The sequence below is a fragment of the Ambystoma mexicanum genome, chromosome 5q (genome assembly GCF_040938575.1).
Source record: "Ambystoma mexicanum isolate Mex_15411 chromosome 5q, UKY_AmexF1_1, whole genome shotgun sequence".
NCBI lineage: Eukaryota > Metazoa > Chordata > Amphibia > Caudata > Ambystomatidae > Ambystoma > Ambystoma mexicanum.
Genome location: NC_090933.1, coordinates 153,022,017 through 153,038,926, shown reverse-complemented (window position 1 = coordinate 153,038,926; position 16,910 = coordinate 153,022,017).

The window sequence follows — 16,910 nt, the reverse complement described above, 5'->3', positions numbered from 1 at the left end:
GGCCCTTTAAATGCGCTATGCAAGGTTCACTGATACCGTATTGTATTTATCTGAACGCTGGCGCACACAAATATACATACATGAAATATGGCTCTTGGTTGCAGGAATCACTTCTGTGATCTCTGGTCACGTGGTTCTATTTAACTAGAATACGTCAACAGCTGGCAAGTGGTAGGAATTCTCCCATGTGGTGCTGCCCCTTTAATGGCTTCGGCATGTGGCGGAGTGACGTTGCACTCTGCCGCGTTCCTTTAAATAATGGGGGTGTGTCCCAGCAGTCAGTGCTACCGGGGAGCCCGAACCGAGAGGACGTCTGCTGTGTGAGTCTGTGGCAGGTGCGGGGGCTCACAGGTTATCACAGGGGCGTGGACTTCCCCACAACAGTGGTGACGAGACCGGAGTCACACCCGGGCCCGGCAGTGCATATAATTATTTTTTTTATATCAAATGAGGGATGGAAACCTCTCGGTCTACGCCACGGAGTGGGTGTGGACCACACGGCTGGTGGCCATTTTGTCAATAAGGCCCGGGATGATCGTGGTGCTTTGGTGGGGTCCCCAGATGCATCCAGGCCTAATGTTTGGACCTCATTGCAGCAGGCAGCTGTATCTGCTTGCACAATCCTTCAAATCTTGGACATTTTCGATTTTTGAGGTGATTTTCCACGAGTAAAGGTGAGGCGCTGGGGGAAGCTTGCTGTTTTTTTTTCTGGTAATACCCCAGTCCTCCCTGGATCAATTTTTGGACACTTCCTGCTTGGCATGTGACCCCAACGATTTCACTGTGACTGGACCAGCCTGCACTGCCTGCGCTCCACTTTGTACTGGTGTGGAAGTTTGAAGCTCAAGAAGGCCTGCAAATTTCAGTCGGTCTGTGTGTGTTGCATCCCCTTTGTCATCCAGGAAGTGGTCTTCGTGTGCTTAGCCCATGAATGATCAGGCTGACCAAGGAGGGGGACAACCAGGAGCACAGCCACTTCCCCGAGCCCAGCCTGTGCCCACACCTGTGCCTCAAGCCATGGCCCAAATGAGGCACTTCAGCCAATCCCTGAGTTTGATGTGTCTGGCCCTCCATCCAGCCTGGGGCATAGGTGGAAGCGATGGATTGATCGCCTTGACACGTTCTTCAGGGCCACCATGGAGACTGATGAGGACAGCAAGTTGGCACCCTTTTGAACTCGGCAGGGCATGTGGTACACAAAATCTTTGACTCTGTCCGACCTGCTGATGCTTCCTATGGTGCAGCGAAGACGACTCTCCACAACTACTTTCTTCCGTTGGCAAATGCAGACTATAACGGTTTGCAATGCTATCCACCTGCCAAAAAGAGGATGAGACACTGGACACATTCTATGGCCGTCTCAGGCCGATCTCTGTGGCGTGGGCCTGGGACAACCCTGAGGATATGGTCAGAAACCAGCTGATACAGGGTTGTTCATCGGGTAAGCTACAAAGGCAGGTGCTGAGGGAACCTGGGATCATCTTGCCTCTCATCCTGGAACTGGGTCGCTGCTAAGAAGTCTCTGAGGTACGCGCATCCAAAATGAAAGCGGGGGTGCGTCCAGCCAAGATGGAATAGGTTTGTGCCGTGGGTCGTGGCGGCAGAGGTAGCAGGAGGCCAGCGGGTAGCTTCCATGACAGGGGCGGAAAGCCTGGGGAGGCATGCCTAAAGTGCGGGTATGACCTACCCCACCCTGCTGAGTGTCCAGTGGCAGGAAAGACTTGTGGCCGATGTGGCCTGGCCGACCACTATGCCAGAGTATGCAGGGTGTCCATGCCGGTGATGGTGCTGAGAGGTCCAGTGCAGTCTGGTTTCTTTCGACAATCACACCCGCCTAACGTGGCCCAGATCTATCTGGGTGAGGAGGGTGCACAGCTGGACGAAGAGGAAGAGGAGGAAGAAGAGAACATCTTCTTTGTATCCATCATGGAGTCCCTCAAATCCAACAGCAGGCGTCAACCGTGGTGCATTGTCGAAGTCAATGAATCTTCTATCCCGGTACTTGTGGACATGGGGGCATCCATCAATGTGATGGCCAGGGAACCTTATGACGCCATGGAATGCCCCCCGAGACTGACCTCCCCCAAGGCTCGAATCTTCATGTTTGGGGGTTCCCAGTCAATTCCCCTAGATGTGGCTTTTGTTGCGGAGGTGGGACATGCTGATTCGAAAATAAGAGCATGATTCTATGTGACACCCGTCCCATCAGCACCAATACACTTCTGAGCTGTGCTGCGGCAGAATCCTTGGGGATTGTGAGTTTTTCGTACTCAGTATACGTGGAGGACATTCAGTCTTTACTAGACAAATTTTCCCAACTATTCCAGGGGATTGGACAGATGGCAGGCGATTCAGTGAGGCTGCACATCGACGCCTCAGTGCAGCCCATCGCTCTCAAGCACTGCAGGGTGCCTTTCCACATGAGGGAGTTAGTGGATAAAGAACTGGACAAACTTGTCAACCTAAATATCATCGTGAAGGTCAAAGTCCTGACACTGTGGGTGTCCTCCATCGTTGTTGCAAGAAAATCTAAGCAACCATACTTGGTGAGGATTTTTGTTGACATGAGGCACCCCAACAAGGCAATCCGGAGAGAGCGACATCTAACACCAACCATAGATGACATCATCACTGAGTTGCAGGGGGCCCGCTTCTTCTCAAAATTAGACCTTAGGGCTGGGTACCACCAGGTCGTGTTACTCCCTGAATCCCGGTACATCATAACGTTCGCTACTCACAGAGGTTTGTACGGATATAAAAGACTCAGTTTTGGGGTGTCCTCGGTGGCTGAGGTTTTTCAAAATATAATACGTGGTGCCTTGGCGGACCTCGACAGGGTCTTGAACATAAGCAACAATATCCTTGTGTTCGCAAAGTCATAGGGAGATCATCTACACAAGCTCGCCAAAACTTTTGAACGGCTGCAGTTGCTGGGCCTGACGCTCCATTGGGAGAAATGTGACTTCTAAAACCGAACATTGAGTTTTTTGGATTCATGTTCAAAGAAGGAGAGGTATCCCTCAACCCCTGCAAAGTAAAGGACATCAAGGACGCCCGCCCACCAGAAAATGTGTCGGGAGTGCAGAGTTTCTTGGACATGGTGACCTACTGGGGCCACTTTATTAAGAACTTGGCGTCTCGGTCAGAGCCACTGTGGGCCCTCACCAAGAAGGAGATGGCATGGCAATGGGGGCCACTGGAACAAGTGACCTTCAAGGACATCAAGAGTGCCCTGACGGCAGAAGACACTATGGCGTTCTTTGATCCCACCCTCCCTTCTGAAATAGTAGTGGACGCCAGCCCATTTGGCCTAGGGGCAGTGTTGACACAGATTGGCCCCGACTGCAGTGTCAGATCAGTGGCGTACACCAGCAAGGCGCTGTCCGAGACCGAGCAGCGCTACTCCCAAATTGAGCGGGAGGCCCTAGCTGTTCTGTGGGGGTGCAGCCACTTCCAGTTATATGTTCTGGGTAGACCAGTGACGGTTGTGACTGACCACAAGCCTCTGTTTCACATCGTGACCGGCTCATCCTCTAAACCACCAGCGAGGATCGAAAGATGGATGCTAGCGCTGATGGAATATGGGGTCTCTTTGGTCTACCGGCAAGGCTCTAACAATGTGGCAGACTATCTGTCTCAACATCCTAGAGGGGACATCGAGAGCGGAACGGAGGCCTGTGCAGAAGAGGCAGACGACTATGTCCAGTTGGTGGTGGAGGCGGCGACCCTGACATACTCTGCCACTGGAAGACCTGGAGGTGGCGGCGGCCCAGGATGAATGTTTCTGCATCCTGAGAGCGGCGATGCAACAAGGTTCCTGGAAGACTGTACTGGACTCTCTGGCCATGCGGACTCTGGACATGAAGGTGGTACTCGAGCAGCTGTGGAAGGTGAGGGAGAAACTGTCATTCTCCGCATCCGGCCTCCTGTTGAGGGGTGACAGGATGGTGGTCCCTCAGGCCAAGGTCCTGGAGGTCATCATGCTTGCCCACCAAGGCCATCAAGGGGCGGCCAAAACCAAAGCTTTCCTACATCTCAAAGTGTGGTTCCTGGAGCTGGAGAGAAGAGTGGAAGAGTGTGTGGCCTCGTGCGTATGGTGTCAGGCGGCATCCCCTGCCCAGAGAAAGCCCTTCATAAAAGCCATGCCCAGAGGCACACACCCTTGGGAGGTGGTCCATGCCAACTTTGGCTCCACCATGCTGGGCAACCACTTCGTGGTGGTGGTTGACGAGTGGTCCAGGTACTTGGAAGTCGAATTTATTGAGTCAGTGGTCTTTGTGCATGTGGTGATGGCCATGAGAAGGTCTTTGATGCTCATGGATTCACAAAAACTCTGTGTTCGGACAATGGGGCACCATTCCAAGGTTTGAAGACTATGGATTCCAACACAGGAAAATCACCCCACTCTTGCCCAGGGCATACAGGAAGGAGGAGAGACTGTTGTGCTCTTTAAACAAATTATTCCGCATTGTGCAGGGGCAAGGGCGATGCCTTGAAAGGGCGCTATACCAATTCCTGCGTGTCTACCGGACAACCCCCCACACCTCCACAGGAGTGGCCCTGGTGCAAGCACTATTCATGCGGTGCTCAAGGGGGCTGCTACCAGAGATCAGGGAGAAGGAACCAGCAGCCATTGATGATCACCAAGTGGACCTGGACCGCAGGCTAAGGACTGGGCAAGAAAACATGAGGAGAGGGCTCAGACCTCAGCAACTCGTGTCTGGTGATGAGGTGCTGATCAGAAACAGGCACCCACATGGGAAGATATTACTGACGTACGAGCCTGAGCCACTGGATGTGGTGGCGGTAAAAGGATCCATGGTGACGTCCTTGACATCTGTCACGAGGAATGTGAGTTTCTTCAAAAACTGTGGGAGCCCAGGGCAGAAGAGCCCCCAGACCTGGACTTTGTGGAGGTCTCAGACGAGGGCGAGGGTGTGGGGCCCCTCCCTCGATCTCCAGTCAGTGGTACGCCGCCGATGGATCCCCGCTCACAGGGGTGAGCAGGAGGTACGCCCTGAGGACAGGGCGAGGGAAAGTTGTTTGTCTCGGTGACTATGTGTTGGAACGGTGATCCCGAGCGACCCCGGTGGGGTGCGCCAGTTATAAGGGGATCCGAGTGGCTGTGATTAAAGGGGTCCAGAAGGGTTACAGTGTTGTGATTTGATGTTGTTATTCTGTTTTGTGAGTGTAAAGTTGATGTTGTTTATTATTTGTCCTCACGAAAAAGGAGGAGTGTGGTGCTGCCCCTTTAAGGGCTTCGGAATGTGGCAGAGTGGCATGGCACTCCACCACGTGCCTTTAAATAAAGGGGGCATGCCTCAGCAGTCAGTGAAACTGGGGGGCCCGAACCGAGCGGACGTCTGCTGTGTGAGTCTGTGACAGGTGCGGGGGCTCACCGGACATCGCGGGGGCATGGACTATCCCACAACATCCCACCTCTCCAACACATTCTGGTGCCATTTACAGGCCAGATTCTTATATTTAAGATTGTGCGGGTCACTTAAGTACAAACACAAAAGAAAACACTGCAGCCTCTGCATTTTACAAGAGTCTAATGTGCGTTCTGTGGCTTTCGAAAAAGGAAAAAAAAATGTATTAGACAACTAATCGTGTGTTCTCATTCTGCTCGATCTCTCTTCTGCCTTTGATACTGTCAACCATGCCATCCTGCTCAACCGTCTCCGTGATAACCTGGGTATCACCGGTCAGGCTCTGGCGTGGCTGCCCTCTTTCCTCTCCAATCGACCCTCCCAGATCCAACTGGGATCCTTCCTCACTGACATCTTTTTCTCTACCTGTGGTGTCCCCCAGGGATCTATCCTCTCTCCCTGGCTGTTCAACCAGTATCTGGCACTCCTTGCCCACTGCATCGCTGCTCTCTGTCCCAACTTTCAGTGCTCTACGGATGATACCCAGCTCATTTTCAGGCTACCCTCAGCCTCCTCCTCTCCTTCCCTCATCGCAGACTGTCTGTCTGCTATGCAGGAATGGTGTGCCGCCAAAGACCTCTGCCTTAATGCCAGTAAGACTGAGATTCTACTCATCGGCACACCCACTCCCTCCTTCCCTGCAGCTCTCTGGCCGGCCTCTATTGGCCCTCTTCCTGCTCCTACCTGTAAGGCAAAAAACCTCGGGGTCATCTTCGGCTCGACACTCTCCTTCTCTCCTCACATATCTGACGTCTCTAAGAAGTCACACTCCCAGCTGCACCTCCTCAGAGGTATTCTTCCTTTCCTCTCCTTCCCCCAGAAGCTCACTGTCTCCCGAGCCCTGGTTCTCTCGAAGCTGGACTACTGTAACAGCCTCTATCTAAATCTGCCTGCCTCTACACTCCGCCCTCTACAACTTATCCAGAAGAGGACTGCGAGAAATGTCCTTGGCCTCAAGCCCAGGGACCGTATCTCTCCAGGACTGAAATCTCTACACTGGCTCCCAGTGGCTGCGAGGATTAAGTTCAAAACCCTCTGCATTGTCCACAAGGCCTTCTGGGGCCTGGGGCCTAAATACCTTCAACTCTCTCTTCCTAAATATCTTCCTTCTCGAGCTCTTCGCTCATCCGCCTCTAACTACCTCAGGGTCAGCCACTTCTCTAAGCAATGAGTTTAGGGTAGATCTCTCTCCGCGGCAGGGGCCTCCCTCTGGAACAGCCTTCCTGCCTCCCTGAAACTTGAGGAGAACCATCTCCGGTTCCGGAAGCACCTCAAAACCTTCCTCTTTGCTTCTGCTTTCTCTCCCCATCTCCCCTACTAATTCTTGACTGAAACTGCACTGAATCTGCAACTGGGCCACTCTCACCGATCTCGGTCCCTGGCCCAGCCACTCTCCACTTGCACTGCCTCCCTGGCAACCCTTGCACTGCGGGACTGGCTCTGTATCCCTACAGCCCCCTTCCCAGCACTTGTCTGCACTTCCCTTGCACTTGCCACCAGCTGGCCTTTTTATTATTTATTATTATTCTACTTACCCTGTACTGCACTTTTCCCCCCTCCCTTTCCCCTTGCACTTTTCGCTTTCCTCTACCCATGCACTTGCGCGATCTGAATGACACCTGGCCTAGTAAGATCGTTTGTCTGTCCTCCCTTTGTTCCCCCCTCCCTGCCTCGTCGCGCCTTGAAACACTTGTGTATAGGTGCGTTACAAATGCCATATCATATCATATCATATCATAATCAATGTTGTGTGTTTCATACCCTATGAAGCAAAAATAATGTACAATGAAGATTACCCCGGCTAACCGCAAAGGGAGTATTAATTCTATTAAAGACTAGGAGGCGAGCATTATGCTTCAACTTCTTTAATTTACTACTCCTCAGCAGTTTCAACAAACCAATAAACCAATAACAAAACTGAAAGCAAGTCTCAATAGGCTTTCTTCTTTTCAACTACAATCCCCATAGTCTCTGTAGTCCATCTCCTTCCATGCTCAGCTATGACCACCTCCTGCCCTTGAGCTCCTCCTCTCTTTTACTCGCTCTGAACTGTCATTTTTAAAATCCACACTATGTCCTGCCAACAGAGCGAAGACTTAAATCACTCCAAACCGAATGTTGATCCTTCTCGACTCCAGGCGACTATAGCGGCTAGTCTCCTATCTCAATTGTTCTTCTGTTCTTCCCCTAGGAATAATACAAAACAGAAAATTCAGGGTGGTGTCCATCTATAGTTAATATCATATACAGAATTATCAATTATAATATACAAATGCGATATACACAATAGATAACTTGGGCGGGAATGTAATGATCGCCTCCTAGTCTTTAATAGAATTAATACTCCCTGTGCAGTTAGCAGGGGTAATCCTCATTCTATGGCAAGACTGGAGGCGAGCATTATGCTTGTTCAAATCTTCCCAACACAATGACCACTAGACTCTCTGTCGGCTTAAAATAAAACTCTTTAAACGTGCAATAATTCGTCCAGTCTGCTGCTAACATAATATCTGTCAGAGACACTCCTGCTGTAAAGGCCTTAGATGCCATAGCTTCTCGTACTGAGTGTGCTCCGTACTTCCCCACGTCAATGCCTGCCACTTGCATGATTTTCTTAACCCATCTAGCAATGGTAGCTGTGGATACGCCTTGAAAAGGCTTCCTACGCGCTATGAGCAATTACGTGGTAGTGGCTGCTCTGTGCTCAGCCGTCCTTCTTTCATATTTCTTGACGGAACTCGCTACACACCATTTAGGTCTGTTCGGGAAATATGGATAGTGTACTGAAGAAGTACCTGTCTTAGTCCTCCTCACTATTGCAAAGGTTACTCCCTCTGGACCAAAGGACCTCCTATCCACTTCTAGTGCTCTCACATCTGATACACGTTTGCAAGAAACTAGACACAAAAGCATTGCTAGTTTCCCTGACAATAGCTTAAGGGATAAGTATCTGCCTCCAGGCCAACTTTCTAACAGTTTAAGAACAACTGATATGTCCCAGACTGTCTTATATAGAGGTTCCAGGGGCATCTTAAATCTGGCCCCTCAAATCAGCCTAACCACAGCTGGATGTTCTCACGCTGGTACTCCCTCGATTGGCAGATGTCCTGCGGATATCGCGGACCTGTACATTCCTATTGTGGGGAACGCTCACCCGTCCTGTAACAACTGCACTAAAAAATTCAGTATCATCACTACAGGTGCAGAAATGGGATGAACACCTCTCCCTTTGCACCAGCTAGTCCACTTGGCCCAAGCCGCGTCGTAGCTCCTTCTAGTGGACTGAGCACCGGATTCTGCGATGAGCTGAGCAGCCTGCGCCGAAATGCCTGGCAGTACTCAATGTCTCCTGATATCCTGCACGCGATGAGCGGGATTGTCCCTCTCACTCTCACAGGATGATATGACCCATGAGCAGGTGTTCTCCTTCTGGGAGCACTCTCGGATGATTTGCTGCAAACTCCATAAGAGTTGGAAACCACACTTGTGACTTCCACAGTGGTGCTACTAACAGCAGCTCTGCTTTCTCCCTCCGACACTTCGCTAGAACTCTGCTCAGCATCATGAATGGGGGAAAAGCGTAGTGTGGACTTTCGCTCCATTCTTGTAGGAACGCGTCTGTCCCTCGAGCACCCGGTTCCAGCCTCCAGCTGAAGTACATGGCTGTCTGAGCGTTCAACCGGGATGCAAAGAGGTCTATGTGTAGCGGTCCCCATTTCCGGTTCATCTTCCGAAACACTACTGGATCCAGCTTCCAATTGTTGGAGTCCGTGAGGTAGCGCGAGTTCCAATCCACTGCTACGTTCAGTGTCCCGGGGAGGTACTCCGCCGTTACCAATGTCTCTTATTGAAGGCAAAAATGCCAAAAATCTTTCGCTAGCTCTGCTAGCATCTTGGATCTGGTGCCGCCTAGATGGTTTATATATCGAACTGCCGATATGTTGTCCATCTTCAGTAAGACACACAATCTCATTTTCCCTCTCGTGAAGGCTCTGATCGCAAAGGATCCTGCCAGCAGCTCCAGACAATTTACGTGGAGACGGAGTTCCTCTTCGCTCCATTTCCCCCCCTGTTTGTAGGTCTCTGCACCTTGCGCCCCAGCCCAGCCGGCTGGCGTCAGATTCTATAATCAGGTCCGGTCGATCTCTGAAAATGGCCCACCCATTCCAGGCGTCCATATTCTTCAACCACCGTTCCAGTTCTGTTATGGATTTTTGATCCAAAGGTACCGACTGATGGTACCTCAAACCCTGCTGCTGGTATTTTATCTTTAGCCTCTGCAACGCACGATAGTGTAAGGGTCCGGGAAATATGCCTTGAATGGAAGCTGCTAGAAGCCCCACTATTCTCACCAACGTCCTGAGTGAGACAACTTGTTTCTGTAGACACCCTCTTATTTCCCTCTTGATGTCACGTATTTTCTGGGCTGGGAGTTCCAGCGTGGCTTTCCTGGTGTCCAGGATGAAACCTAGGAAGTCCAGCCTCTGTGCTGGTTCAGTGTCTGACTTCTCCACGTTGACTAGGAATCCTCGGGATGACAGCAGGCCTTGGACCCATCTTGTCTGATATATGAGTGTTTCCTGGTCTTCGGCCAACAAAAGGAGGTCATCTAAATAAATGATCAACCTTATACCTTTCTCCCTTATCGCTGTCGCTACCAGCTTCATTAGCTTGGTAAAGGCCCAAGGAGCCGATGTAAGCCCGAAGGGCATGGTCTTGAATCGCCAAAATCGCCCCCTCCAGCGAAAAGCCAGGAAGGCCCTGAACTCCTCTGCCACTGGGACCGTTAGATAGGCATCCTTCAGATCCAGTCTCGTCAACCAATCCCCTTCTCTGAGAGAGTCTCAGAGCTGGTGGATGCCCTCCATTTTGAAATGACGGTAGACTACCCAACTGTTCAGTTCTGTTAGGTTGATAACTGGACGCACTTTCTCCTTCCTGTGCACCAGAAACATATTGCTTATGAAGATGGGGTCTCTCGGACACTTCTCTATGTCGTTTTTTCTCGCTAGCTGATATAGCTCATGATCTAGCAGTCTCTGTTCTGCGCGCTCTAATCGCTGTTGGTGTGGCTTTCGCTCTTGTACGGGTGGCTCCATAAATTCTAGGTGCATACCTAGAACTATTTGTGATACCCAGGCATCGCTGGAAAGCATGCGCCAGTTTCTCCAGAACATACCAGTTCACCTCCCTACTCGAGGGTAATGAGCTGCTCTTACCTTGTGTGAATTCTTGACCTCGACCGGATCCTCTTTCTCTGCATCCTCTCGGGAAGCGCCCTCTGGTTGGGAAGAAGGAGTCCTGCTGTCTGTTCTCCCAGTATTGGGCTATGGGATTCGGGGGTCTTCTACCTGCCTGGTTTTGACCAGCCGTGCGACCCCTGTGGCGACTGGTCCCGGCAAAAACCCAGTTAGGAAAGATCTTGCGGATGGAGGCCTGCGCCTTCTCCAGGGAAGTGTAGGTACCGACAAAGCGGCCCATCTTTTTTCCAAAAGTCTCTCCAGAGAGGAGTCCTTGACTGCCTGTCATGCCTCGTATGATGCAAGGTCACTGAGCTTGGCATCGATCTTCAGTAATAGCCCCCTTCTTCGTTCCAAGGTGATGGCGCAGTTAGCATTACCTAGGAGACATACTGCTCTCTGTGCCCAGCCTGCCAGGGCGTCGGGGTCTACTTCTTCCCCCGTGTCTCTAGCTCTCTCCGCCAGGTCGATGATTTTTGCGAGCGGACCGGCTAGGCCAAGCACCTTCTCTTGACAACTCCTCCAAGATCTGTCAATACCCTTATTGGGATCCTTACTTGTCTTAGATACAAATGTAAGCATCTTGGGGTCTCATCTTGGGGTCTAGCTCCAGTGTTTCGACTACTTTGCCCGGAAGGTCTGGTTTCGGGCACTCCTCTCGAAGGCGCTGTCAGACCTCTTTGTCGAGTGCTTTCCTTAGTCTCATGGTCATGTACTGTACCATCCTTGGTGATGGTTGCCAGTCTGATGACCTTGGGTTCCAGATGCTGTCTGGATCGAACATATCTTGGTCTACCTCTTCGAGATGTTTCTCCTTGTGGATTCTCTTCCCTCCGTTGGGTTTCACTTTCTCCTCCTCTCCTATCTCATCCTTGTCTTGGGAGGGGAGGTCTCCTTCTACCGCCTCCTCTTGCGAGCCTGGGTTCTCCTCTCCATCATCTTCTTCCCCTGGAGTGGGAGTCGTGAGCTTTGGCACCGTCTGATGCTGCAAATACACTTCTCTGAGCTTTGCAAAGGCGTCGACTACCTCCGGGACCTTTTCTTTCGCCCCATCCGAAGGGCCCTGGGGTCGCAAGAGGCTTTCCTCTTTTGGGCCTTAGTACTCCCCTTAGACCCTGCTTCCGAGGATTCAGTGGGCGTGCGTTCTGTCCTTAAGGTGCTATCAAGAGGCTGGTGAAGTATTGCCTCCAAGGTCTCGAGCCTGTCTTATAGGAGTTTCACCCCATGCATCACAGCATTTATTAGTGAGTTTCCCAGCATCTCCTTGAAGCTGGCAGCTAAGTCTAATGACTGCTCCTCTTTTCTCCACTCAAATTCAGACATTCTAGGAGGTTGCTCTGTGCCTGGTATATTTGTCACAGGTGTCTGAGCACGCCCCTTCACTATTTAGGTGCTTCTGGTGAGAATTGCTTGCTCACTCCCAGTTTTCTTTCTGTACTGGTGTCTTAATATCAATTAGTATTTATTTATTTATTTATTTTCTGGTTGTGGCTGCACCAGACTGTTTTTTTTATCAATTGCCTGTTATAGGCTTCTTCTCCTCAATGTGCTCTCTGATCATGAGGGCTCTGTGTCTTTGTTTCAGGCTGCTAGCCTTTGTCGTGTATTGTGAAGCCTCAGTGCTCCACTGATCCCTGCTTGCGAGCAGCCTCCAGCCCTTCAGGTGGGCGCGTCGCGCTGAGGTTCTTTGCTCTGGTAGAATGCGTATTAATGTTTGTATAAAGCTACGGAGTAGCTAAAGATTATGATCACCGCCGGGCCCGGCTTGTAGGTGTGCTTCGTTCCGCGTCGCAAGAAGTATGCGACATGGAAGTTGGCACCGCACTCTGTCCCCGCCTCCGCAAAGGAGGGGGCCGCAGTATCCTGCCATTCTCATGCCGAAGGCGGGCCCCACCTCCCCAAAGGAGGGGGCTGGAGGGCCTTGGCCCTCGCTGCCGCTCTGTGAGCACCCTAAGACTCCCACGGTGCCGGGCAACAAACCCTGGAGTGCCGGTCATATGGCACAGGGTGATTATGCCGTGGGAGTGTGACCCGTGCAAAGTGGACTAATAATCTATAAGTAACTCTAAACGGGCGCAATTTGGGCCGCATGTGCTGTGATAACGCTGCACTTGTTTGTAGCGAAAAAGCAATTCAAATCGACAGATATATGCTTCCACAGCATTTTGCTTCGTTCCCCTGCGCTGCGCAGTCACATACTACTGAACTCTGCTAAACAAACTCTAGCTTTTCACATCATACAGAGAGATGATCAGAAAGAGTACTATTTGCTTGAAGAGCAGTAAAAGAAGAGGAGGGGCTCAGGGACAGGAAGTGGTCATAGCTGAGCATTGTAGGAGATGGACTACAGAGACTATGGGGATTGTAGTTGAAAAGAAGAAAGCCTATTGAGACTTGCTTTCAGTTTTGTTACTGGTTTATTGGTTTGTTGAAACTGCTGAGGAGTAGTAAATTAAAGAAGTTGAAGCATAATGCTCGTCTCCAGTCTTTCCATAGAATGACAAAAAACTTTGCAGGAAAAGACATTTAGAAGTTACCAAAAGTCCCCGCAAAAAACAATACAATCATTGTAATAAACCGAGAATTAATTTCCTATAGCACATGGCAGTATCTAAAAAAAGAACCCCAAAGCATAGTTTCAAACGTAGGTTCTGAAAGGATGAATTGCTCTGTTCTAATTCTAAGCAATTGTTCCGTTCCATTGGTATCTTCCCTTTGCTTAACTCACAGGCAGCAGACAGCCGAGCCCCAGTCTCTCCTGTGGCCACTGCAAGCGGCCTGCAAACCCTTAAAGGCCTCTTTTGCAAATGTATGCACTTGAAGCGCGTGCTGCGAAGACAAAAGGGGCATCTATGCAGATGAATGGACATTTTGTTTTGGTTTCATATGTAAGGCGCTCTCTGCATGTTGCTGTGATCTGCCATTGTGATTGCTTCTTCATTGTGGGCCTCAATTATGCTGTGAGTAATTGGCTACACACAGATGTTTGATCTCTCTCTGCGGTTTGAAATGCCGAACAAAACACAATATCCCCCCCACACCCTCCGCCCATCAATGAAAGGAGTGAGAATCTAGAACTAGTAACATGAAGTCTCTTAATACGGGAGACTCTCATTGGAACAGGGGGAACTACAGAACAAAGCAAGGTAAACGAATTAGAGAAGACAGCTGTGATGTTCATCAACACTGAAGAAGAGCTGTCTCGAGAACACGTGGATTACTGTAATGCGTATTCTTGGAAACAGCCAGAGGCAGCAACGCCCCCCCCACCTAGTGCACCCCTGGTCGACCAGGGGAGAAAGGGCAGGAGCGCCACATTTGTTTTGTCCCTCCCTTCTCCTGCGCCTCGCAGGGAGCTCTGCATCTGCACCCTATTGTCATTAAATGCGCCCGACCGCCGTGGGCACATTTAATAACAAAATGGCGCCTGCCGCACCTTTTCTCACTACGCCAGCACGGGGGAGCCCTTAAAAGACTCCCCCGACCTGGTGTAGCGTGGGGGGCTAATGTCACCCTGGGGTCGCACGTCCCACCACCCCCTAAGGCTGGCTCTACAGTCAGTTACTGAAGGGCTGGCATAACAACAATAATTAGGAATTCAGAAACCAGAAACATTGAACAAGGAAACTGGAAGTAGGAATCAGGAACTATTTCTCAGGGGCTAAAGAGCCAGCCACATGTTAATGTTAATGGCTCTTGTACCGCACACTCTTGCCAGCTGCGCGGTCTCTTGGAGCTCTGGAGTATCTACAATGGAAGGAGGGCTAGGGGTTGTTAGTGGGATTGACATTAGGAACACTGCAACAATGATCAATGATGGATTGAAATAAAGAGAGTCTTTTACAGAGGAACAAATGATCCCACGCCTCTGCGCTGATCGAATGCTAGCGTCTGCAATCTTCATGCGTTCTGCACCATGTGGCCAGGCGCGTGACAAGCATTAGGCTAAATAGGGTTTAGCCTTCTCCGTAGCCCATGGTGAACTAGAGGGCCCTCTGCTGGCTGGACCTTGCTCATCTACGGAACTGTTGTGAGCAGCACAGGACATAGCTAATAAACTGTGCCTGCACTATTAACAAAGGCCGGACAATTACTTCTGTAACACATTGCATTGTTAGCAGAACTGTTTATTGAATTGAAACTGATGGGGCAGTGACAACTGAATGTCCCCACAAAGCTCCAATCACCTAACACATATATGCCTGCTTTCACCACAAACTGAGTCAAGGGTATCTATTTTTGAACAAAGGGCACACATTTTAGGAGTGAAACATATACAAATATATAATAAATGGATGACAAGAATTCAGGTCTTAGGTAATCAAGTAAGCAGGGGAGAGATTGAGGAGGTTCGAGGGGGCAGAATCCAATTCAGCTTCACGGCAGTCCTCAAGTGTCTGAATCCTCATGGGCAGTGGAGAGTTGTGGCAGCTTTTAACATAAACACTTCTGCTGAAGAGTCGCACTAGGGCTGTATGAAGGCCCAGAGCAAGAAAGTGAGTCACAAACTAAAGCTATGTTTTAAAGCCGAGATTATATGCATTAAGTCTACTGGTTGAACATTACAAAAAAGAGATTTTGCATTCTGGGAATTGTAGTCTTTGATTTAGGATGTACAAAATAGAGATACAATAGTACTCTTTTGGATTAACACGTTTGTATAAAGCTTTACATATTATCCGATTCCCTTAAATTCGTTATGCACTTTGAAAGTAAGCTCTATAAGACCATACATGTGTAGTTCTTGAAATCCCCAAAAAATGTTTGTACCAACTGGTGATCAGACGGCATGTGGTCCGGTGCCTTAAATGCAAGGTGAGTAAAATTGCTGGATTTACTACTCAATCAAATTGTGTGATCCTAAGCAAATAATGTAAACTCACCATGACATAACGGCATACATTTGAGTCCTTACATGTGATTCTCACTATTCAAACAAGCATTGGAGATGCCAACAGTTTGGGCTTTTGTGTGGGCATTGGAAAGGCACTTGCCAGGCACTCGGGAGGGAGTATTAACTCGCCATTGTTGGTAGCAGGTGCAAAATCATGTGAGTACCTGGGAATCTAATAGCATTGCCTGGCAAATGCCTCATACGTGCATACAAGTCAAAACTGTTGGCTTTGCAATGCTTATTGAAGGACACACATAGTACTTATAAACTGAGGGCTAAAGGCAGACCTGGTTTATACATTTGCAGTACACCAGTAGCAGGTTTACGGCTCCAATTAAGTCCGTAACTCTCAGAAAACAGCTTTGCAAAAACACTGTCAGGCACTTCAAGAGCAAAGTTTGATGGTAAGGCGTGACTAAAGCGAGCTCAACGAGTTCCCATGAGGAGGTGTTTCGGGCGGGGAGGGGTAGGAACTGGGTGGGAATTGCCATATGGATTAAAATGGCCATGGGCAGTGAATGGGTGGTGTAAGGGTGCAGAAGTAATGGACGGACACAAAGGCATCATGCTTTCGGCTATAGACTTTTATTATCATGAAAAAACCTAGCTATCTCTATTGCTAAGAGGGGTTTCCATGTCTCAACAAATAAAGCAAGGATTGTCAGAATGTCTATCAAATCATAAAAGCCAACCGTTGTGTCAAGCCTACTTCTGTCCCTAACACTTATACTCAACTAAGGATAATGTTTCTCTTTCCTCCTTCTGAACAGGAGATCTTCACAGTTCTTAGCATGGTTTGCCAGAGCAAGGGTTTCTGTTTCCCTGGCTTTCTGTCACTGTTTGCAACAAGGGGGCCAGGGACCTTGCTATATTCAATTCTCTCCCACAAATACATCCCTGCTAGAGTCCTTCGGTCTTCTAGCTACAACTCTCTGCAGGTCAGACGTTTCTCCAAGCAGAGAGTGGGGGGTTGATCTCTTTTTTCGACAGGTGCCTCCCTCTGGAACTGCCTTACTGCCCCTCTCTGTTTTGAGCCAGATCTCCTTAAGTTCCAGAACCTTCTCAAAACCTTCCTTTTCTCCTTCTCCTTGCCTCTCCCCATCCCCTGCTAGTCTCCTCCAGCCACTGCAATTGGTGGCCTGTTCACTTATTAGTCTCTTGGTTTCAGGCCCCCCTTCGACCAGTCTTCCCCTGCAATGCTTCTTGCCATGACTTGCCCTTGGGAACCCTTCCCTGACTAGCCTACTGAGGCTGGTCCACCTCCGTTCCTCGCACTAGCTGACCCCTACACCTGTTTCTCCTTGCTTATGCCCTCTGGGCTCCCCTCAGCGCTTGTCCAGCCCA